Consider the following 24,727-nt stretch of genomic DNA (forward strand, 5'->3'; position numbering starts at 1 on the left):
GAATGATCAGTAGTGTGTATTTAAGACTTCTGTATTTCATCATGTTGTTCATGGTGCCTGTATAACTGCGAACTGGCAGTTGGATGGTGCTTGTTATCACAAGATGTGTCTCTGAATGATCTAGTTACAAAAATAGGTTTCATGACACATTAGAATGAAAGAGATAGTGTGTATATAAAGACCCAAATCCAATTGATTCTTAGAGAGAAATCATAGTTAGTTTCCAAACATTGAAAGTAACAGAGTTTTTGAATCTAAGGAAGGAAAAGTCTTATCAGTCAATTGCCATTTCCAACACATAATTTAATAGAGGGGAGAGAGTGTTGAGTAGTGGAATACACAAAGGTAGAATGGTGCACTACTAGAGAATAAAACATCAGCCAAAGCTGTATATTTTCCTCAAGAGTTTGTTCTTTGGAAACATGTATTTCCATCCTGGAACAAAGATTTATTTTATTTTCTTAGGGACAAATTCTAAGGTCTACCCAGCATTTAATTAGCCCACACTCAGGCAAATTCACCCTGGCTTCAGAAGGAACTTGGCTCAGTAAAGACCTCATAATTTGGCTCTCAGCGCATTTTAAAAGTAATACTGTGTATTGGAATAATCTTTTAGGGGCAGGGTGGCATTCGACAAGTGGCAGAACTCATCTTGTGTTCTTTACCTCCCTGCATGATTACAAGTTTCAGCAGTGCCTATACCTCTCTCTGTTTAGTTTTTATGTATCCTTTTTTAGTATTTGTTGAAAACTCTGATGGGTGAACTTTAATATTGTTATTTATTGTGTGCAAGGTTGACCAGCGCTCTATAAGCCTCTAAAAAAAGTGCTATCACTGCTCTGAGCAGCTAACAATCTAAGAGTCACACACCATATCTGAAAAAGCATGAGGTAATGTGGAATCTCAAAAGGTTTGGAGTTAGTTTAGGTAAATGCAGGGCTGGGTACAAATACAAACTTTTGAGTGCTTGTGCAAATTATCTGCATGAGTCTGCAAAATTTGATTTGAAATCTCCCAAGAACAGTTTCATTCATGAAACTTCATCAGGCCAGAAAGAGTGTGAAAAACACAAGTCTCTTTCATGATATCTCAGCATTTTCCAGTTTGGTCCAAGCTAGCAGCTGAAAATACAGAGGCCATTTTACAAAAAGGAGAGGGAGCGCTACAGATAAAGATACTCAAACCTTTCACATTACAGAAGCGCCCAAGACCTAAAATTCAGACCTAAATTGAGAGGTGAACCTGAACCTTTGCAAAGCACATGGTTGTTCTGATTTAGGATTCTGTTCATTCTTCTAAATTCTGATCCAGTTCTGGATCTAGATATAAACTTCCTCAAAATTCCACAGACTGGGTAAGTCAATGTTAAGTTAGTGTGGATTCATTTCTAGGAATGGGCAAAAGAAAGGGTTGTCTTTTTTTCAAAGGCAGTTTGGCCTACTAAAAAACCAAGGACTCCTCTCCTCAATGTGCCATTACAGCTGAGGAGACATACACCAGTCATAAAGGGATTGGTTATTAATAATGTTTGTGAGTGAGGAAACCAATAATTTTTGTAATGCTGACTAAAAAGGCACGAGTCAAGAAAAATCAGAGGTTATTGTGTTTCAAGATTCTCAACTCCTAGTCAAATAGCAAGACTATGTCCAGGAGCCTCAAACCTGGACATTTTCCATTACACCTGAACAAATTTTACATAGGAAAGTTTTACTCATGCTAGGGAAAATTTCACTTTACACAGATCTAAGCTCTAACCCTAAGCTCTCACCTCATGCACAGACGTCACAATAAGAAAGCAGACTATAAATCAAAAATTGCCCAGCAGATTTGAATATTTATATAGTCGAAGGGAAAAGCCAAAGAAAATTCTATAAAAAATTGTAGATTTTCTCTATCAAACATTTCTTTTTTCCTGTTGTTGTTCTCTTTCATCTTGCACACCTTAAACTGATACAGTCTATTTAAATTAGTTGTTTGGACTGAAGAGTGTCCTCACTAACTTTTCCATTTCATCACACATTGGCTGATAACTTGCTAGTGAAGAAAGCAGTAAATCAGCCAGCTTGTGACTTCTGGAGAGATTTGAATTTACCAGGGTTTAGAAAATTGGATTCTCTCTTCCCTCTTTTTTTTTTTTTTTTAAGGAAAAAAGGCAAGACAAACATACAGAAAACATCTGGGAACTTGACACTGAAATATAAAGTTCCCTTGCAATTGACACAGCCTTTTCCAATAGCATCCTAATTGTATAAAGCAGGGACTGCTGATATCCATTAACAACCATATTTCATTTTTCCCCTCTTAGCAAAAGGTATGGAGGTGTGTGGTATCAAGAAGCTAGCCTGCACTACTGTTCCCATATTTACCCTTAGCACAATATACCTTCACTAATACAGCATTACATCAGACCTGACTGTCATGGTTCTGGCAATGTTTCCATTATAAAACCTGTCTTTGACTCTGTGGATAAATCATTTCAGACTAAGACTCATACACTTCACGTAGAGTATACTCAAGAGTGCAAAAACATGCTTCCATGCACTGTAGAGCACCCGATAATTCTATTAATGTTTTAGAATATGCAGTATTCTAACTCTGCCAACAATAAGAGATACCCTGTTAATGCTCAGGGTATTTATGCTCATTATTCCCATTAGTGTCAGTGGGATTTACCTTTATAATTCTCTGATGCGTTGATGAAAAATAGACTTCCAAAGAAAGAAAGGAGGGAAATTCTTCTCCTTATCCCTAGATAAAAACAACATAATTTCCTCAGGTTTTCTTCCAGCAGATGAACTTCTAACACTTAATCTCTTGCAGTCTGATTTTCAGAAGTGCCGACCACCCACAACTCCAACTGAAGTCTGAAAATCAAGCTCTTGCTAACATCGTCTTCCAGCATTACCTATATCTACAAAAAAACTGACACTTCGATAAAAAGAGATTCAGATTTTCTAAGGTTTTTCTTCATTGCTCTTGTCTTTATGCATTTTTCCCTAGAAAATACAGGATTTTTTCTCACGACATGGAAGACTGACTTAGGAACTGGATAAGGGTCAGGCAAAGAATTAGCAGTATCCTCTTGTCCACCATTATATTACACTGCACCTCCAGTGCAACATATAAGTGACCTGGTTGTGCCACCACCCAAAAGGAGAAAGAGGTTGGTATGGATTCAGTAAATATCGACCTGAAAAAGGCCAAGAAAGTTAGTCCTAATAGTGCTTTATAGTGACAGACTCAAAGAGCTCAATCTGTTTAGCTTAACAATGAGAAAGTTAAGGGGTGACATGATCACAGTCTGTACATACTGTAAAACTCATAGCATCAGAGATTTACTGGGATTTACTGCAAGTACCCACTCCAGTACACACAGGCAGAGCTAAACTTCCCACTAGCTCCCTAGCTTAAATCAACAGCATAATGTACAAGACAATTTAACACTAAAATAAGGATATAGCATCATTTATTGATGGAGGTGCTGTCTATATACTAAATATCACAACCTTCCCACACACATACACAAACAAATAAATAAGAAGTTGAACAGTAGCGCCTAAGAATCAAGGTAGTCTGCCATCCACACAGGTTTCTGTGGACATAGGCACCAAGTCCGTGGATGCTCGGGCAGGAGCACCCATGGGGAAAAATTAGCGGGTGCTCCGCACCCACCAGCATCCAATCTCCCCCCTCCTCACCTCCTTCTCCCTGCCCCGAGTGTGCCATGTCCCCGCTCTACCCCCTCCCTCCCAGTACTTTCCTCCCCTCCGCCACCTAACAGCTGTTTGGTGGCACTTAGGACTTTCTGGGGGTGGGGAGGAGGCCGAGAAGAGGCAGGGCAGGGGCAGGGACTTGGGGGAAAGGGTAGAATGGGGGCAGGAAGGGGGCGGGGCCAGGGCCAACACAACCCATTAGGCGACCTAGGCGGTCGCCTAGGGCACTAACATTTGGGGGGCGGCAGCCGGATCTTCGGCTGCACCGGTATTTCGGGGGCGGGACCTTCCGCCGCCTCTGTCGGGAGCAGCATTTCGGGGGTGGGACCTTCTGCCGCCTGGGGTGGCAAAAAAGCTGGCAGCGCTCTTGGGCGGGGCTGAGGTGGGAAAAGGTGGGGTGGGGGGCGGGGACTTTGGGGAAGGGGTGGAATGGGGGTGGGAAAGGTCGAGCACCCACTGGGCAGAGGGTAAGTCGATGCCTTTGTCCATGGGCATCTGCCCACTCAAGTCCTATATTCAGTCATGAATACCTCACTCATAGTTGGATCCAGATGATCAGTGAGTGCAGGGTTCATGTCCTCTAGGTCAGTTCTATCTGTTGCGGACAGATTGTCTGTTGAAGACAGCACTATGTTGTAGCTCTGAGAACATCCTGGCAATTCCTCCAACACAACTGATCTGTTATGAGCCACAGGAACCTGCTGGGGTACCTCCAAATGCACTTCTGCATCCTTTGGGATAGTTGTTGAGCATCCTCAGTATTTACCCTCTCCATTCTTTCAATGAATCTGTGCACCAGTTCTCAATGCATTACAAAGGGGTGAGCTCTTGCTTTTTGTATCAGCAATGATAAGTTGTTTAATTTCTTACTCACTAAGGGTATGTCTACACTTACCGGAGGGTCCGGCGGCAGGCAATCGATGTTCTGGGATCGATCCCAGAAGTGCTCGCCGTCGACGCTGGTACTCCAGCTCGGCGAGAGGAGTACGCGGCATCGACGGGGGAGCCTCCCTGCCGCATCTGGACCCGCGGTAAGTTCGGACTAAGGTATTTCGAATTCAGCTACGTTATTAACATAGCTGAATTTGCGTACCTTAGTCCAAAGTGGGGGGTTAGTGGAGACCAGGCCTATGTGAGGTCCCCTCCAAAACAGTGTTAAGTTTGGGATTTTTTCCAGGCTGCTTTTTCCAGTTGTATGGCCACACCTTCTTTCTTGGACGGGTATATTATTTTCCTTTTTCCTGGCATCTTGTGCCTGGCACTCACATCTGACTTATCAGTGACGCAAGGATAGCATTCCAGAAGGTGGAGGAACAGATGAAAGACTTTGCTCCATCATCCATCTGTTTAGGTGCGCAGGGTCTTGATAGGGTTGCCAATTTTGGTTGGACATATTCCTGAAAGTTTTATCACATGACAATCTTTAAAGATTAATCTTTAATTCCTGGAGGATTGGCAACTCTAAGTCTTGATGTTCAGGCAGCAAGAACTGGCAAGTCACAGGCAAGCACAGGTTTGCAGAGTCCAAAAATAATCCAATAAAGAGAGTAATAGGTAATTAAGTGCCTGCTGATGTTATATGCAAAGATGACAAAAGGCAACTTCGTATCCCAGTCTCATTTATCTTCACTGACTCTAAATATAGAACCAATACTGTGGATTATTCTCCCCACTCTCCCATTACTCACAGAGTAGTCCTCACATTGGTTATCTGGAGTGGTCAGCATGCCTTATGTAACAACTGTTATTCAAATTCCTTCCTCTGATCACTACAGATGCACTTTGGTGGGCCAAACTGCAACATTACATGTTTCATCAATACATCCATAACCATCTCAGTCATTTTATCCTTCAGTGGTTGTATGACAACATCTACTCAGAGAAGAGGTCATACAGTGCCAGCAAATACCGATTTCCACCTGGTGTGTCTGGAGTGGGCATTTCAAGCCAATCTGTATGAACTCCCAAGGTTTACTAGATTGTGGCAGTTCTGCCTCTTCTTGCTGGCATTTTCCTTTCTTAACAAGACAGGAAAGCACCCAGTCCTTAACATCTGCAACAGCCATGCCCAGCCAAAAAAATCTGTTGGATACATAGTTCTGTATCTTTTTGCATCCCAGGTACCTGTCACTTCCTTATCAGGAAGTCATTCCAGTACCATTATCTGTAAGCTTGTTGGCAAGACAATGGACCTGTTACCATTATATATCACCAAGTTGATAACCAGATCAATGGATAAACATTCCTGAACTGCATTGAACTTCCCCAGTCTAGGTCTCCTTCAGTAGGATCTATTGGCACACCAAACACAACTTAGAGTCCTTAGATGGTACTTGCAGATGTCTTCACAAGACCATGCTGAGTCTATTCTCATAGCCGTTACCCCTGCTGAAAGCAGCAGCCAACAGATTTTGCTTCCCAGGTTTATGGTGAACCATGAATGTATATTTAGACAGTTTCTGAATCCATCTCCACAGGTGTCTTTCTGCGTTGTGCTTTGTAAGGAACCACTGCTGGGCACTGTAGTCTGTGTACACTGTGAATTCCATACCTAATAAATAGGGATGATAGGCCTTGAAGGCCTCCACAATAGCCAGACACTCCAGCTGTGTAACTGAATACTTGGTTTCCCTCTCATTTAACTTGTGACCTCCAAAAGCCATGCAGCAGCACCTACTGAGCTCATCTATTTGCTCAAGTGCAAATCCAACAGACACCTTTGATGCATCACAGGTTACCATGAATGGACAGGATACATCTGGGAATTTAAGCACGGCATGGTTTAGAAGTCCTTCCTTCAGTGACTCAAATGCTCTGGTGTTTTACCATCCAGACAAAGTTGCTCTTAGTTAGTTACAAATCTCCAATAGAATCCACAGAGATCTGCAAACTGCTGTACCTCCTCCAGATTTGTAGGAACCTTCCAATCCTTTATAACATTCAGTTTCTGGGGTTGAGACTCCAACCCATTCTCACTGATTACACATCCTAGGAAGGTAATGTGACTCCTCGCATATTGACATTTATTTCATGCAAGTCTAAACCCTGTCTCCTTAAAAAGAAAATTCTTCCACTTCCACCAGATGTTCATTTGTTTCCATAAAACATGGGAGGAAGTCATGTAAGTACATGAGAGTGTCTTCTGTTCTCAAACTTGGGTTAGATCATTTGCTACCTTCTGAAATGTCCCTGAGAACAAAAGGCATTCTGTGGAATTTTTAACAGTGAGAGTAATTAACCATTGGAACAATTTTGCAAGGGTTTTAGTAAATTCACCGTCACTGGAAATTTTTGACTCAAGCTTGGATGTTTTTGTAACAGATACTCTAATTCAAACATGAATTAATTCAGGGAAATTCATTGGCCTGTGTTATACAGGAGGTTAGACTAGAAAATCACAGTGGTTCCTTTGTCTTTATAATCTATGAATAATCTCTTAATCTAATTATGAGTTTGGTTCAACCACCTGGACTATAAAAAACATTTTAGTTTAAAATCATTGGTATTAGTCACAAATTCATATCTTATTGTCAATAGTATCCCACTTACATCTATTATGTTGTGTTATCTATGAAGATGGTTGACTGAAAATGCACACCTTAGTCTATTCTATAGTAAACTTGCATTTTGACATTACAATGCAAAAATGAATGTTGGAATTCATATATACAGAGTATATAAATTCACAGCTAGAGAGAATATATATCATAAGAAACATTCTATGTTCTACATAAGCCAATATGTGTAGCCTGGTAAATATGAGTTATGGCTTGCTGTGAAAATGTGCATTTCCCTCTCTAAACAGAATGAAGTGCATTTTAATTAAAATATATATATATGGTGACCATGCGTGTGCACACACATACTAAAGTTGTGTATTATCTCACATGACTGAATTTACACACAAAAGTTTATTGGAAAACCAGAAGTCTATGAACACCTGAAATTAAAAGCACAAATGTGTAAGAAATCCCCAAAACTGATGGAAGTTGAGTATAAACTTAAATAGAATTAAAACTGCATGCACAAAGATTAATATCAAATACCATCTTCTTTATCTTTTCTATACTTTAAGCCCCTTAGATAGCCACAGAGAGTATTATGGGTGCTTGCTTTCTCTAGTGGGCAGTATATTAAATTACTCCATGTACATATGGAACTTTGTTATTAAGAAGGCAACATCACATTATAGAGGATAATAGAGCAAGGACTCACCTAGCACTGGGCTGGGATCTGGATTTGCCTTCATATCAAATATACTAGCCGGTGGGTTGCACTGGAGATTAAGTTCTTAGAGACCTAGACTCTGATCCAAGCAAAGCATTTAATCGTTTATTTAATTTCATGTACATGAGCAGTTTGATCGAAGCCAACGGAAGTTAAGCATGCCGCTTAATTACTCAGCTAGATCATGGCCCTAAAGATTAACTTTTAGTTACACAGAATTTTGTTCAAGATTTCTTAGGCAGTAATACTTAATAATAGAACTGGAAATGTGGGGCCTGATTCTCCACCCCCTTGTATCTTGTACAGTCATTTACATATGTGTAAAGTAATTGCAGATTGGCAGCAAATGGAACCAGATCAGAATGACAGTGTTTAGCTACTGGGATGCCAAGAACTTACCTTCAGAGGTGGTCCCTGTCATCCAGGGTTGAGTCACATTGATGGGACAGCTTAAAAAAACTCGAAGTCTGCAGTATTGCTGTCCATGCTTTATTTGTGCTGTGGATTTCCAGTGATGTTGATATGACACCTTTTAGGACAGCTGAAATTTGTTTAAAAATTAAAAAAAAAGAAGATATCTACTACATGCACAAAAATTCAGGGAGGACAGATTGCACTCAAGTCTTGTGCCTAGCTCAAGTTTTCCTCTTCTACTTTCTCAGATGCTGATTACTCAGATCACAGGGTCTGGTCTGTGTCTAGGAGCCGTGGCCGTTAATACTTTTTAACAACACCTGCTCCAAGTTCTCTCTGTCTCGCTATCTTCTAGACACCACAGTTGATTCTTTTCACAGTTCAGTGGAGCAGGAGCAATAGGTGGAACAAGTTGCATTCTGGGAGCCAGACCTCAGTTAACTTGATGTAAACTGGAAGTAATTCTATCTAAATGAATGCTATTACTCCTAGGTTATAGCAGTGTAAGTGAGATCAGAATTTGGCCCTATGTATTGCTGAATACAGTATGATTACTTTTCTATGAATTCCTGCTTCATTACCCTCTCTGATTTACCTTTCTAGAAAGGTATCCAGCCCTGACATTATGCTCTGTCTTTGGAGGCACTCATTTGATAGAATGTAATCCTCTACTAGTGGACTGGAGAGCAAATGCACCAGCAGCATGGCCATTAGTAACCCTAGGTTTGGTGGATTAAGCTTTTGATGACAGCTGGTATCAAACTGGACCAAGATTTAAAAAAAAGTTTGGCTTCTAAATAGGAGTTGCTAGGTGTTAGGCACTTTTGAAGATAAACCTATTTACTTAGAAGACCAAAATTTAGGCTCCTAATTTTTAAAAAATTCTTGACCATAGAATCTGCTATAAACAAAATCTATACCTGATACAAATCTGATAGCTGGTAACTATCTTATAAACAAAACCCCAATCTGAACACACTAAAACTCTGGAAAAGTTTGAATCCACAGTGGAGCTGAAAATTGGGCTTAAAGGCCATCTCAAGTTTTAACAGTTTAATAAAGGAGTGACATGTTTTTCCACAACTCCTTTGTTGAGGAAGCAGAGACAAGCCAACTATGGAAAAGTGAAATTAAATTGGTGCCAAAGTATCTTCAGTGCTGACAATGCTAAGTTTCTGCAGCAAGTAACTTGAATCTTCTTCCTACCCATCTCTGATTTACATTGTTTACATTCAAGTAAGTTATGTATATTTTCCAGTATGGTTATAGGAAGGATCATACCTGTCTGGATTTATTACTATAACTAGGTCTATATCGTCTGAACAGACTTTGAGTTCCTTTGGAGCTGGGGAGAAATTAAACATTTTCATTTCTACAGATTCAGAATTGTTGTGTAACGTGAAAACAGAATTTAGCCACAAATTGTCTGAATCCCAAGGGAGTTTAAGGATCAACAATGAACTGTAACTTTCAAGAAAGATACTGGAAGGATTAACATATACATTAGAGGACTTTAATAGAGATGTAACATTTTTACATCTTCAAAGAGCAAAGCTGTCCTTTCAGTCTGAATAGCATCTATATAACTCAAAGAAAACAATATAATGAGAATGAATAAAAGTAACGTCTCTATGAGAGAGCACAGTATGTGTGTGTGTCTCCTCTAAATAGTCAGCAGTAACTCTGCCTCTCAGTCTGTCTTCCTATCTTTGCAAACTGCAGTGTCCTTACAGATCTAAAAATGACATACACAAAAATCAAAGGCGTATAGAAGTTATACAGCTAAATACAACACATTAAGCAGCTGTGATTTTAGTCCTGAAACTATACAGAAAAAAACTCATGGTTCTCGATTCCAAGATTAAAAGCTAGTCAGCTATTTAAATTAGAAGCCTTAATTCTATAGAAACTTTTGAAAGTGAAGTATGTACCTAGGGTCTCTGACAGGATTGTACTTGGGGAGCTAGCCCACACTGCCAGGGCTACACTGCCATTTTTAGCATGCTAGCTTGATCAAAGCTAGTGATGTATGTCTAACCAAGCTGGAAATTACACTTCCAGCTCCAGTGCTCTGCTCTGTCAGTGCACAGACCTGTATGACTAGCACTGGCTCAATTTCAATAGATTTGGAAATTTGATTTGCCTCAGATAAGTACCCAAACCTTAGGAAGTTTATTTAAAGCAATTTTGCTATTTCAGTCTGCAAAATGTAACTGGAAATCTCATGAGAAAAACGTTTTTCATGAGATTTCCAGTATTTCTGCCTCCTGGTTTAGCCAGATCTAGAAATATCAAAGCTTTAGGAGTTGGGAGTTGTCTCCCTTTTCCTTTGACTTCTCAACAGTAGAAAGAATTATTGTTGTCTCTCAAGCTATTGATAAATATTTAGCCACACTTTTTTTTAATAAATAGGCATTGGGTATACATTTTCTAACTCAAAAATAATCAACAAGTAAAAAAATCAATCAGGAAATTGAGAGTTTACCAACAGCAGCACTACAAGCAATAATTCAGCCTGTCTTACACTAACATTTACTAAATAGAAAAAACTACTTTTTTTTTCCTTTTTTCAGTTGCTTTTTAAGAGTTTTCATGAGCAAGGGTGAGTAATAGTGTTGTAAACAAAATAAAGATTTTTTTTAAATGGTCTGAAAGCAATTTAAAATGCTGTTACCTAATAATATTCAGTATTCATATAGTGCTTTTCGGCTTCAAGCACTATATTAAATACTTCTCACAACAACTCAGGGGCCCAATGCCCCCCAAACAAGAAATGAGTAAATTACATCGACTTTCCATTGTTGCACCCTTGGGAAATAGGTAAAATATAATCCCATGTGAAGATGACATTCTGCTGCAAGTGCTCACATATCTGTTGCAAATGATGCATTTTGTTTTTCCTGTTGGAAAAAGTATCTGTAAACTGAGACAAGTGACAGAACTGAAAGATTCATTTTAGGATGAAATGGGTTGTGACATGGGTATACATATCCTATTAAGAGGGTTTTATTGTTATTTTAAAGTCTCATTAAAAGCTTACAGTCAAACAGGAATAAAAAGGGGCTTATTTCAGGTATTCTCCAAATGCCCATTTTGCATTTGGGCCCAGTCTTAGAATCATAGAATATCAGGGTTGGACGGGACCTCAAGAGGTCATCTAGTCCAACCCCCTGCTCAAAGCAGGACCAATTCCCAACTAAATCATCCCAGCCAGGGCTTTGTCAAGCCGGGCCTTAAAAACCTCCAAGGAAGGAGACTCCACCACCTCCCTAGATAACGCATTCCAGTGTTTCACCAGCCTCCTAGTGAAATAGTTTTTCCTAATATCCAACCTGGACCTCCCCCACTGCAACTTGAGACCATTGCTCCTTGTTCTGTCATCTGCCACCACTGAGAACAGCCGAGCTCCATCCTCTTTGGAACCCCCCTTCAGGTAGTTGAAGGCTGCTATCAAATCCCGCCTCATTCTTCTCTTCTGGAGACTAAGAAGACTTCTTACATTCTTCCAGCTCAATAAAAGTTTTGGTTATATAAGAAATGCAAGAGCATTGCCTGCTATTAAGTAAGACTCAAGTAAGCTACAGTAACGGGTACAGCAGCATGTACTGGCCCTTTGCAAGGTTACTGTTGCATTCACAGCACTTCCCTGTCTTTTGCTTTTTGTTTTTTGCCCCTTTTTGCTCCCCAAAAAATACCCATTGTTCTAAGTAATAGAATATCCTTGCATGGCTTGATTCTCCACTGCCTAGCACCTTGTATAGTCATTTGCACCTGGGCAAAATGTGTGCATTTTATACCCCCTTGGCACAGGTGCAAATGACCCTACAAAAATGTAATGCAGTGGGGAATCAAGACTGCAGAGCATTCCCTTATGTTTCATATACCAACCCCTATTCAATAACATTGACCTGTTTATTTGAGGCAGCTAGTAACTTGGTAATGCAGCAAGAGGATTTGACCAGTTTAGAAACTGATTGTACCTTATTTTAGAAGTCACCCTGCCTCCTGCCAGACTGGGAAGACTGTGATTCATGAGAGCCTTCGACGTTAATATGCTTAATTTTTTTAAGTTGGTAAAAAGGAAATAAGTTGGAGGATCCTTTTTGGAGAGGGTTACCCTACAACAATCTAAGACGGGCACAGGACCCACAGAAAGGGCAACCTAAAGTTTGTGTTAGCCAGCAGCACCTCTAGCTTTACCTCTTTTTGCTGTAAGCATGTTTGCTATCTTATAGGAACAGGCTATAGTTGGTGAAGAACTGCCACTAGCAATCATAAAATAGACCCAAAGTGGTCATGTAGCCGGCTTGTTAAACTTCAACTTTTGATAGCCTTTAAGCAGAAAGAACTGACTTCTTGAAACGTAATCTGGTTATTTCATCAGAGACATAACACAAAGTCTCCGGTTTGATTTTTTAATTCACTATTTCAAGGCAATATATAATCTACAATTTGACCGTAAAGTTTTGAATGGGCCGGAGACAACATGAGACACTATGTCTGAGAAATCTAGGTAGTTACCTGGTGGCTGCAGCGTGACTCTCTTGTTAGCACCCTAAAATTAGAATGTTAATCTCAGATTGGCACCCCATTCTCTGTCACTCAGGTCTTGCTAAACAGTGATCTGATTATGGCCACTTATGTAGTATTTGTTTTCATATAATCCTTCTAGCACCATAAATGCTAAATATACTGTGCAGTTTAAATATAATGTTAACACCCAAGTGACTCTTGTTAACTGTGTTGGAACAGTCATAATAATTTAAGAAAACCACAAGTGATTTCCAGACTTTTTATTTGGAAAAAATGGCATTTATATTGTTTCGTTTAATGAACAAACAAGCTCCAGCAGGCAGTGCTGAATATTTTAAGAACTTTATGGCCCCCTAGGACTTCCTAGCTGTTATTATGTGGCACACTATAGAGACCTGGATCTTCTTGTGACAGTGGGGAGAGAAATCAAAGCTTCCTGCTAAAAAAGGACAAGCCCCTACCATTTGAGCTATGATCAAAGTCTCCATTATATGTTAGCAATTTGGGGCCCATGACACACATAAACTTGACGATTCCATCCAGTGGAAGGGACTGTGTATTGGGACAGACACTAGCAAATCCATTACAATAGTCTCACTATAAAATAACCTTAACAGAATGTCACCCCTTTGGTTGAAAGATCTGTTTGGATCGGCTTAAGAATAAAATGGGGGGTGTATGCATAGTTAGGACCCTTCTCCCTTTGGGCACTTTGTTGCCCACTAGTCAGCCCAGGGCCGGCTCCAGGCACCAGCTTAACAGGTAGGTGCTTGGGGCGGCCAAGGGAGAGGGGCAGCACCTGCGGCAATTCGGGGGCAGCAGGTCCCTCACTCCCTCTAAGAGCAAAGGACCTGCCACTGAACTGCCGCTGCCGCCGATCGCGGCTTTTTTTTTTTTCCAGTTGCCGCCGCCGATCACGATTTTTTTTTTTTTTTGCTTGGGGTGGCAGAAATGCTGGAGCCGGCCCTGAGTCACCCAGGGAGAAATGGGAACTAATTCACTCTTTGCTCACCATCAGCATTAATTTTTATAATTGCCTGGGTTTTTTTGACCTTCTTGCTCCATTTCAGCTGAATCCTCCCTCCCCCTAGTTATATAGTATAGAAACTTTTTTTTTAGGCATGCTGTGGGTCTGACCAATCACCTGGTTTAGGGATCTTTACCCTTGGGGCCAAACTGGCTGCAGCCTGGTAGGTTTTTTCACCTTCCTCAGAGCATCATGGAGACACAGTTAGGTTAAATAGGAATAGGACTTAGACATTTAATATTTGGAATTTGTGTAAATGTTAGTGCATCGCAACTTGTGGCCAGCATCCAGTGGTCCAAAGGGGCCTGCACCCAGAAATAAAAGAGACCTGGGATTTTGCTGGTGGACCTCGAGACTGTGGGGAAAAGGCACATCTGCAGACTGAGGTCCCTCTTTGGTATCTTCTGTCCCCTTCACACAGGGGAGGGTAAGAGGATTCAGCAGAGCAAGCTGAATTTGAGGGTAGACAGTGGAAAGTCTACCCTGAGTTATGGGCTATATGCTGAGAGCCCTATAAACCCCACAGTGGACCCACTTAAATGCCTGGTATGGTGCAGTGAAGATAACACTGGGGTGCGCCGTTGGATAAAGTTGTGGCCTGCTGCTTTAATCCATTCCCGTGTCTGTCCTAAAAAGCACTAGCGAAGTCAGTACAAACTAAAATTTCATACAGACAATGACTTGTTTATACAGCTCTATATACTATATCAAAACAACAAGGAGTCTGGTGGCACCTTAAAGACTAACAGATTTATTTGGGCATAAGCTTTCGTGAGTAAAAACCTCACTTCTGAGGTTTTTACTCACGAAAGCTTATGCCCAAATAAATCTGTTAGTCTTTAAGGTGCCACCAGACTCCTTGTTGTTTTTGTAGATACAGACTAACACGGCTACCCCCTGATACTATACTATATCAGTGTTTCTCAACCTGTGATTTATTTTATAATTATATGGTAACAATGAGAAGGCAATTTTTCAGTAATAGTGTGCTATGACTCTTTTGTATTTTTATGTCTGATTTTGTAAGCAAGTAGTTAAGTGAGGTAAAACTTGGAGTACGCAAGACACATCAGCCTCCTGAAAGGGGTACAATAGACTGAAAAGGCTGAGAACCACTGACAAACTACAGAAAAAACATCACTAGGTCATTAAGAGTCACTACACTGCAGAGACAAAGGAGGTTTGAAACACAGAAATTACTTTAGTGAAGAAACTGAAATTAAATTCCGTACTTGACTATCACTTCAAGGGAAACTTATGTTTCCAACATTAAAATACTAGTGTCATGGAAGGATTGTCTGAGCACAAAGATAGCTATGAATTAGCAAATCAGTGTTAAAACTCAGGCCTTGAGCTGAGCATAACCATACTCAAGAGATTAATCTTGCCCCATTTCTCCAAAATCCATGGTATTCAGTCAGATTTGCAACTGAGGATGCATTCCAGTGTTATTAAGTCTGTGTGTTTCAACTATACCTCAATCCATGTGCACTCTTTCCTATGTTCTCTGCTGTTGCACCAACAGCTGTGCAGTCAATTATCCAGACATCCTGACCAACTGGAATATGAGTTTTCAGCATTTTTGTGCCTGTTCTGAGGGGACAACAACAAAGGGACTCAAAGAATTTGACTCAGAATTATGTAAATAAAAATCAGGAGCAACATTCATGAAATGTATAGGTTTGTCTTGAATGCTTAGTACTGAACTTACAAGGCTGCAAGTTCGGCTGCATCTTATTTTGCTTTTTGTAGGCACTGTGTAGACATAAATAAGCTATCCTTGACAAATCCACAGAGTGGATTACCTCCAAACACTTGCCCAGAAATGGGAAGAGAAAGGAGATTGTGCAAAGACTGCAAATTAAAGTACATTTGATTGTGTTTGCCTGCCCATTTTATTTCAGCTTGTTGGGAACAATTCTACTGCTGTCTAAGGCTGGGCAAAAAATGAGTAACAAATCTGATAACTGTCAGTTCACTGATGACTGTAGTCTCAAATATATTAATTATTCAAACAAAAGCATTTGCTAAATAATTTCTGATAGTAATTCTTAGCGTGTCACTCAGTCACAAGGAGTTTCTTCCAAAGGTTCAATACTGGGAATTTGACCCATTTCCATTAGACACACAAGTTACCGTATTTGTTTCAGTTCCCTAATTGGATGAACAAGACTGTTAATATTGGATTACCCGTGTAAAGAAGAATTTGAAATTCACCTATAAAAACTGCTTTAAAACTTGCTGTTTCCACAAACATTTTTGCCAGCAAACTAATTCACTAGAACATTAGTGAAACACAAATACAAGAAGGCATATGTAGCACTTGTTTCAAAAGTCAAACAAATATTCACAGACAGATGTTTGCAGGATTCGCTTAATTCTCATGCTGCAGGCTTTACTAATCAAAGGAAATTATCATTTGTAATGGATAACACTTCACTATGGCCTTGATGCCCATTTATTTCAAGGTCTTGGTGCCCTATGATCCTGTTTGCCTTTTTCTGTATTTAATTCCAAGTCCTTCAGGGAGCAAATGAAGCAGATACTCCATCTATAGCTATTTTCCTCCACCCTGTTTTGATCTTGTCTATTTAGATTGTTAGCTCTTTGAGGCAGGGATTGTCTCTTATTTGTTTTTAAAGTGCCTAGCACAATGGGACACTGTTCTCAGTTAGCCTCTAGGCACTACCATAATAAAACAAAACAAAGAAGGTACCAAGTGGATTTCTTTCACAACAAGCTAGATTTTACCTACACTGGTATGAATTGGGAGTAACCGCACTGGCTTCACTAGAATGAACACTGCAACAACTCAAACTGGAACATATCTTTGTGTCACCTCTTTGCTTAATGACATATTTCCCAAGTGCTGATTTATGAAGAACTTCAGATTCAGTTCATTTTAAACCAGGTTAACTGAGCACTGAGCAAACAGTATTCTACTTCTGTCTTAGTATTTGGAACATATAAATCATAAATATTATAAATAATTGAGAATTAGCTTCTCAACCAGAGAAGTTCCTTTTACTGCTCTTTACTACACAGATGAAGTGTAAGTCCACAGAAACATATTGCACTTAACACACTGAAGACTGCTATAACTATATTAAAATACATCCCTGGTATTATTTCCATGTAAGCCATTCTGAGAGTTGCCACAGAGATGTTATGCAATTGTGAATGGGAGGGGAACTAGGGCTGGGTGAGGATATGCATCAGAAAACCTCTCTATTAAGATTATCATACATACAACTGAAATCTTTTGAGAACCCCAGTCTAGATATTTCAGCCACAAAGTCCTTGTAAAATAAATAAATGAACAAATAAAACACTAGAACTGCAGTTCCAAATTATCAGTAGAATTAGGTTGGTTATACAAGTAAACTAAAAAGCTCAGCTCCTCATGATGTACACAGTATCAGAGGGGTAGCCGTGTTAGTCTGGATATGTAAAAAGCAACAGAGAGTCCTGTGGCACCTTTAAGACTAATAGATGTATTGGAGCATAAGCTTTCGTGGGTGAATGCCCACTTCGTCGGATGCATGTAATAGACATTTCCAGGGGCAGGTATCAATAGCCTCTCAGGCTGCTTCTAGAACTTAATTGATCTGATAATAAACTTCTTTCAAGTTTCCTGAATAAGGAGCATGGGAGGAACATGAAGAAAACATTTTGACCGTGGCAAGATACCAAAAAGGAGGTAAGAAAATGACTGAGAGAGCAAAGATCAGGAAGAATCTCCAAGTCCATTTATTTATTAATTTATTCTGAGCATCCAAAGATGTACTGGACACTTCACAAAATGAGTAAAGACAGAATCCTTCCAGTGACTTCAATGGGCAATGAATCAAACCTTAAGGGTCTAATCCCACCCTCAATTTTTAAACCGACATCAAAACTCCACTTTACTTCAATGGGAACAGGATCAGACTTCTAACTCTCCTATTTAATGGCTGTTCCAAAAGTGCGGCTATGTTTAATCAATAACTATATCCATTTAGTATAGGGTCTACAGCTATGGGATTCTCAAATACGCAATGCAGAGCAACTTTATCAATGTCATCATTGATTACTCTCCTAATTATACATTATGGCTTATAGCATGTTCTAAAATATATTTTGAGCCATTGTGATAGACAGTGAAAAAATACCATGTTCAATGGGGAATGTATTCCAGTGCTATCATTTATAAATGGTCAGAATCACCTGTATTATTACAATTTTCTATTCACAGTGTAGTATTTCTTGAAAGCAAATGACTGGACATTGTTCCCTGAAATACTTGTCTTGTTGCTCAAAAACACTGGAGCATCAGCTGTCTCATACTAAATATCTTATAAATAGCAAACAATGTTAAAACAGGCATTTTAGAAAATGTAATAATCTAGGTTTCATTCAGTGTATTCCAGAGACACCTGGTTCTTATATTTACTTTCATTCTGTAGAATTTCTTAATATTTTTTAAACCATGTTTATTGATGTTTTTCAAGAGATTAGCCAGTTAAGCAGTTATCTGTGCTCCAATTTCCTCAGGAAATACAGGTTAGTTTAATCTTCTTACACTCTTCAGTGACGCTATAGGGCCTGGCTACAGTTTTAAATACCACCTGATTCTAAACAGGTTCAAGAGCTTCATAAATTTTGCTCTAAATTTTGAAGACTAACCTTGTGTATTTTGATCCTAAAGTTCAAGTTTCTATAAGTTGCATCCATGACATCAGGGGACACTTCAGCTAAAACAAGAAAAAACAAAAAACCTTGGACTAATCCCAGGAAATAGCCTAATTTTATTATGTGCTTAGGGACACTCTCAATAAGGCTAACAGTCTTTCAGCTGCTGTGAGACCTTTATAAACCTGCAAAGTTCATGCTCTGTGTGTGTGTATTATATATATAAGACACACACACTCTATATATTACATGCTTACCATGTGCAGCTCTAAATAGAGAAATAAAGAGTAATGTGTAGTACCTTTCTGAGTTTCCACCACCAAAAAAATGTATGTGACTTAATTTCCTTTGCAATAATTTATTGGGATTTTAGCTAATGTTCTTCCTTTCCCACCAATCTGGCCAGGTCTTCTCTCTTCTTGCATCTCTGCACTAGCTGCTCTCTTCTTCTGCATTAAGTTAAAATTTCTCCACGACTCTTACCCAGCCTATCTCTGGCCTTTTCCCCTTTTACACCTCTTAGCTATGGTCTGACCAAGCTTCACTCCTGAGCACTTCTTTGTTCTCCTTTGCCCAGTCCCAACTTTACATTCCTTTCTGCCAATGTTCCTGCTGGTATTGTCTATACTTGGAACACCCACCGAAATAATGTACATTAAACTGCCTCCCTCTCCACTTTCAAAAACACCGACAAGCCTGCCTATTCCCTGGAGTTCTAATAGCACAATTCATTCTGTATTTGCATTGTATTATATTCCCTAGTGCTTTTAAATTGTAAACTCTTTGGGGAAAGGAATTGTTATTGGTTTTGCATAATTCACCTATCACCACAAATACTTAAGGAGCAATATAAATAATCCAAACTAATAACAAGTTGTGTGCAATTAGAAGTTTTTCTCCCTTGCAACCCAAATTCTCGTTCTGCTTGATCCCGCAGTGAAATCACAACAGCCAACCAGTTGCACAAACATGGCTATATCACATCACAAATTCAGACCATATCTTTACTGCAGAGGCAAAAAGGAGGAAAGTGGCCTGGGAAAGTGAATCCCTTGTGTCAATAAACCACACACTACCTCTAGGCTTTTATACACAGAAATTGCAAAACTCCACAGATAGCATGTATCTGATATAGTAGCAATGACCTCTGCAATCAACTAAGGAGTAGCCTTTATGGGATCTAAAGGAATTCTCACCCAGTCCTCTTTAGCTGGAAGGATTGAGTTGCCATGTGAGGATCTAAAGGCCTGAAGCTTTACCTCCCATCCTGTTTCAAAATTCTAAGCCTCGCCCTCCCTCAAGCCAATGACACAAACATTTCCCACTGATAAAGCTAATATTTTCATTTCCCTAAGTGAAGCAAAGATGTGCTGTGTCTTGAGTCTCATATACAGGAGACCTGGAAATAACTAGAGTAAGATAATCCCAGCTGCTTCTTTTAAAACTGAAATGTTATGAGAGAAGCAATTTTTTCACCATCTTTCTCCCATCCCTTCCCGAACCAGGAAGAGGGGCTGAAATGAAATCACATATTGGGTTTTTCTAACAAAAATATTTTAAAACAAACAATTGCTCTTAAGTGTTAAAGTAAAACATAATTGACAAAATAATTTCTCTCTATCTAGAAACTGAGCCCACTGGAGGGCCTAAGCATTCTACCTTGTGATTCACCTCAGCCCCTGTCAGCAAGAGGTCAGGACTAGGCAAAGGACCCAGATCTGGTTGGGCTGAACACTACAACCAGACCAGCAGCAATACCATGCTTTGAAATGCAGGTCCCACCATTTCCTCTCCTTCCCCAAAAGCACCACAGCCCAGATTCCTTCCCTTTGGTCAGAGAACATCAACATCATATACTAGAAGGAACTGTCTCAAGGGCAACGTGGAGTGTTCCCATCCTTGCTACTCAGGGAAGAAAGTGCACATTTTAACACGATGCTCTGTGTGTGAATTACAAGGGACACGACTGACTCCAACCTATTCATAAAGAGTGAAATTCACCCCTGAATAAAGGACCCACCAAGAGCTTTTTATGTTACTAAATTAGAAAGGGGTGCAGAGTCTAATGATTAATGCACAAGTCTGGGAGATGGATCCAGCCCTATTGCCAGCTATGTACTGTCTTGGTGTGTGATTTTGAGGAAATAATTGAACTTCTCTGTGCTTCATTTTCCCCATCTGGAAACAGCTGCACAACACCATTACCTCTCACAGGTGTTATGAGGTTTAACTCAATATTTGTAAAGCATCTGAGACCCATGTATGTAAGGTACTGCAGAAATATTATTATATGCTCTCTCCATAGGAAGTGCATGCACATGTTTCCACATTCTACTTATACTGCTGTCATCATTTTATTAAGCACAACTTGCTGAGCACCGTTAACCACATGTGCCAAAAGAATGAGAACCCTTTACCTTCACCACTGTGCCAAATATTGGAGCTGCTGAGGGAGAGCTGTGATCAGCATTTTTTTGGTTGCTGTTGTTTCTAAAGGTTGCTCCTAATTCCAGCAGATAAATTCACTCAATGATTTAAACTAAAGAAAGGAAGTTGCACATGTGCAGACACACAAGTTCCCGCAGCGCTTATTTAATGCTCTGGAAAGCAACCACTAGAAGACTGCGTCAGTCTTCATAACCCTAATCTACTACCCCACACTGGAATGCATACAGGGAATCATTCAACAATTACAACCCATATTCAATGTGGACCAGACCCTGAAAGAAATCTTTCTTAAGCCACCTCTTCTGGCCTTCAAACAATTTCCCAACCTCCCCTAGTTCATCATCGGAAGCAAGCTCCCACAAATCAGAACACACCAACTCAAAGTGGCAACAGAAACTGCCAAAACAACAAAACTGCAGACATAATTCCACTGTTATGATGATCAATACCTCTTCAACACACCTTTCAAGATCTACACATGCCAATCACAATATGTTGTGTACCTCATCCAGTGCACTAAATGCCCCAATAGCAACTATGTGGGTAAAACCAGATAGACAATCACTACACTCTCGAATAAACTCACACACACACAAAAATGATAAAAGATAAAAACACCTTATCACCCATGACCAAATCCTTTTCACAAAACAATCACTCCATATCTGACCTCTCAGTCCTCATCCTTAAAGGAACTTGCACAATACCTTCAAACGACAATTTATATTATATTATAATATATTATATTAATTAAATTATATCATTATATTATATATTTATATAATATATTATATTCAAATTAAAGTTATATTCATAACTTTGTTAAACACTAAAAATCATGGATTTAATAAAAGTACTGGATTTGTGGCTTATTACAACAATCACTAACCTCCCCCACTTTTTTATTCCTATGACTGAAGAAGTGTCAACGGGCCACTTCACCTTGAAGGGTCTCGTAGAATGTGTTAACTACTTATGCTAAACAGTCTGTTCCACCTTGTTTTTAGTTGTGACATTCTGAATAAGTTTCCTAGACCTGAGACCGAGCTCTGTGTAGCTCGAAAGCTTGTCTCTTTCACCAGCAGAAGTTGGTCCAATAAAAGATATTAACTTGTCTCACTAATATCCCAGAACCAACACAACTACAACAACACTGCAGTCACCTGTAACAATGAGAGGAAATCATCCAGCATTGGCGTTTCATCTAACCACACCTAGCCCAGAGAAAACAAGTCCTTGCAACCGCCCTTCTGTCTCGAGTTGTCTAAAATGTTCATTTATATGTACAAAATCCCCTAGTGATTGTCTTCTTTTCCACCAGGAGTGAAGTCATTTCTCCCTATTCCTTGGACTCTTTCATCTGCAAAATTCTGGCTAGCAAATGCTGAGCAGTGCTGTGAGAAAGATTACTAAATTCCTTGCTGACAGGACAGAACTCCTTTGTCCTGACCATTCATAGCTCCATCTAACGGACAGCTGCCTATCTCCATTTATTGAAATTGTTTTGGGATATGAATGTTTAATCTACACTGTGTATTAAAACCAATGTCCACTAAAGCAGCTTATGTGATTTTTAATCTAGCTTTAGTTTGTGGAAAGACATTCTGAAGAAAATTATACAGTGAACTGTGGCAAAAACTCCAGTGAAAGGGAATCCAAACTATGTGTCCTAGCCACAATACGTAAAAGTCTCTGCAATGACAGATGGATTCCTGGCACATTCATTAGTGTTTAAAAACTGCACCAACAATTGAGCTTTTCTACAGGCCACCTGAATAGCAGTGTACACATGCTTTGTGACCAGATATCTCAGACAACTCCTGAATACTTAGCATTTTACAAAATTAGTTTGATTGACTGAACCAGAAAATACAGGTCCTCAAATGAATTCTCCAACTGACCTCTGTTCATGGGGGAGAAAGGGACATGTTTAATTACAGGAAAACACAGCAATATAGCTAATTCCCCCATGATTTTTGTGTAGTGGTATGATCACAGTGAAATAGAATAAAGCTGGGCAGGTGGAGTCTGGACACTGAAAAACAGTTTCCAAAGCCAATTCAAAAACGCTAAGTCTGGATCTAATCATAAATTATTGTATAGCTATAGGCCTCACTGCTTTTATATTCTCTCTAATTACATAGCAGAGCTCCCTTTGCACCTCAGTTTCCCCATCTGTAAAATAGGGATAACAATGCTTACCTTCTTTATAAAGCACTTTGGTATCAATTGATTCTTATAGGTAAATAGTAGAAGAAGTAGTATATATATGCACACATGTTAACATGTATTCCCTTTCTGAGGGCCATATCATACTTCTCCTGCATGGAAGGGTCTGAGATGTCACACAAAGAAGAAAGGTAGCAAGCTACAGTATCACCCCCTGACATATTCACTCAGCCCACACTGTGCTAGAGCATTAGCAAACAAGCTGAGTTAAAAGGCAAAAACTATGAAAATCCTAACAGTAACCACTGGATTTAGTGGATATTAACCGATGCATGTTACAGTATTAACCTTCTAAAGGATTTCCTAGACCCTTTTGGCCAAAACCTGCCTCTCTGCTTTTCCTCCATCCAATGAAAAAGAAGGGAACACATGATCCTATGTATTTACAATACATACCTCACGGTTCATTCATGATCCCTATTTTGGGCATTGTTATTGATTTTAAAATATAATCAATAAAATATGTAAATACCATTAAAATTAGTATTCTCTAAGCAGCCAATTAGTGACCCAAAACATAAATACATAAAAATAGGACAGGATGGAATCAATTAAAATTAACTACATCATTCATAATAATAGTTGCCTTTCGTTTTTGTAGAAAGACACAGTTGGTGTGACTCTGAGTGAAATGTCAGCTGTCATCATCCTGTCACAACAGGGTAAAAACAAACCACCTTTGGACAATCTCAACCTGGAAATAATCATTTTCGCTCAGCCTGACAGACAATGTCAATTTGAGGAGAAGGAGGAAATGGATTGCTCATGATAGGGGAGGTCTGACTCTTTATGAAAGCTGGACTCACCCATCAGGGACCACAACTAGTCCCAAAGCAGGAGCATACTACCCCTTAAAACACCAATGCCATTCTCAGCATTTTGAAATGCACCATTTTGATGGCATGCCAGAGCCTGACCACATATTTGCAACTTTCAGAATTAGTGAAGAAAATGCTATGATCCATTTAAACATTTTGACATAAAACAGGCAATGGACTTCTGGGTGATTATCACCCACCTCAGAGATACCAAGAAATAAATCACCTGAGAAGTGCAATAATCTCTCAGCAATACAAGACCTATCATGGCGTATCACTGCTATGAATGGCATTGATACATATATATAGACTTGTACCTTCAAAGGGCATTTAAACATAGATATGACATGGACTCTGACAGCCAGTCTGCCCATTTCACACTCTTTATTGTAATGATAGTACTCACTGCAGGAAGCAAGCCTCACCAGGCTGCATCCAGTAGCCTGCCCTTGGCCAATAATGCCCAAATAGCACTTGCAAATGCTTTCCCTTTATTTCCCCAACTTTGCAACTGGTGGCCCTAGGACACGTAATCCAAAAACTATCATTACAAAGTCCTAGCAAAGAATCAATTACTAGAGATTGTAAATGAACGTGTGACACTGAAGTGTTCGTTAGGCCCAGTCCAGCTGTCCAACAATAGCGTG

The 24,727-nt window shown here is 39.6% G+C and overlaps 2 long non-coding RNA genes across 2 annotated transcripts in view; both read right to left on the bottom strand.

The window, feature by feature from the left end:
* The window catches only part of LOC101947762 (uncharacterized), a 43,442-nt gene that overhangs the window by 13,967 nt on the left and 4,748 nt on the right, over positions 1-24,727 (bottom strand). The window lies entirely within an intron of this gene.
* Positions 7,859-15,578, bottom strand: LOC122174114 (uncharacterized). Its single transcript, XR_006175504.2, has 3 exons — positions 15,391-15,578; positions 8,340-8,481; positions 7,859-8,019 (listed from the first exon to the last, which is right to left on the bottom strand). It is a non-coding gene; the product is annotated as an uncharacterized LOC122174114 (long non-coding RNA).

This window comes from Chrysemys picta, chromosome 7 (genome assembly GCF_011386835.1).
Source record: "Chrysemys picta bellii isolate R12L10 chromosome 7, ASM1138683v2, whole genome shotgun sequence".
In the NCBI taxonomy this organism is placed as follows: domain Eukaryota; kingdom Metazoa; phylum Chordata; order Testudines; family Emydidae; genus Chrysemys; species Chrysemys picta.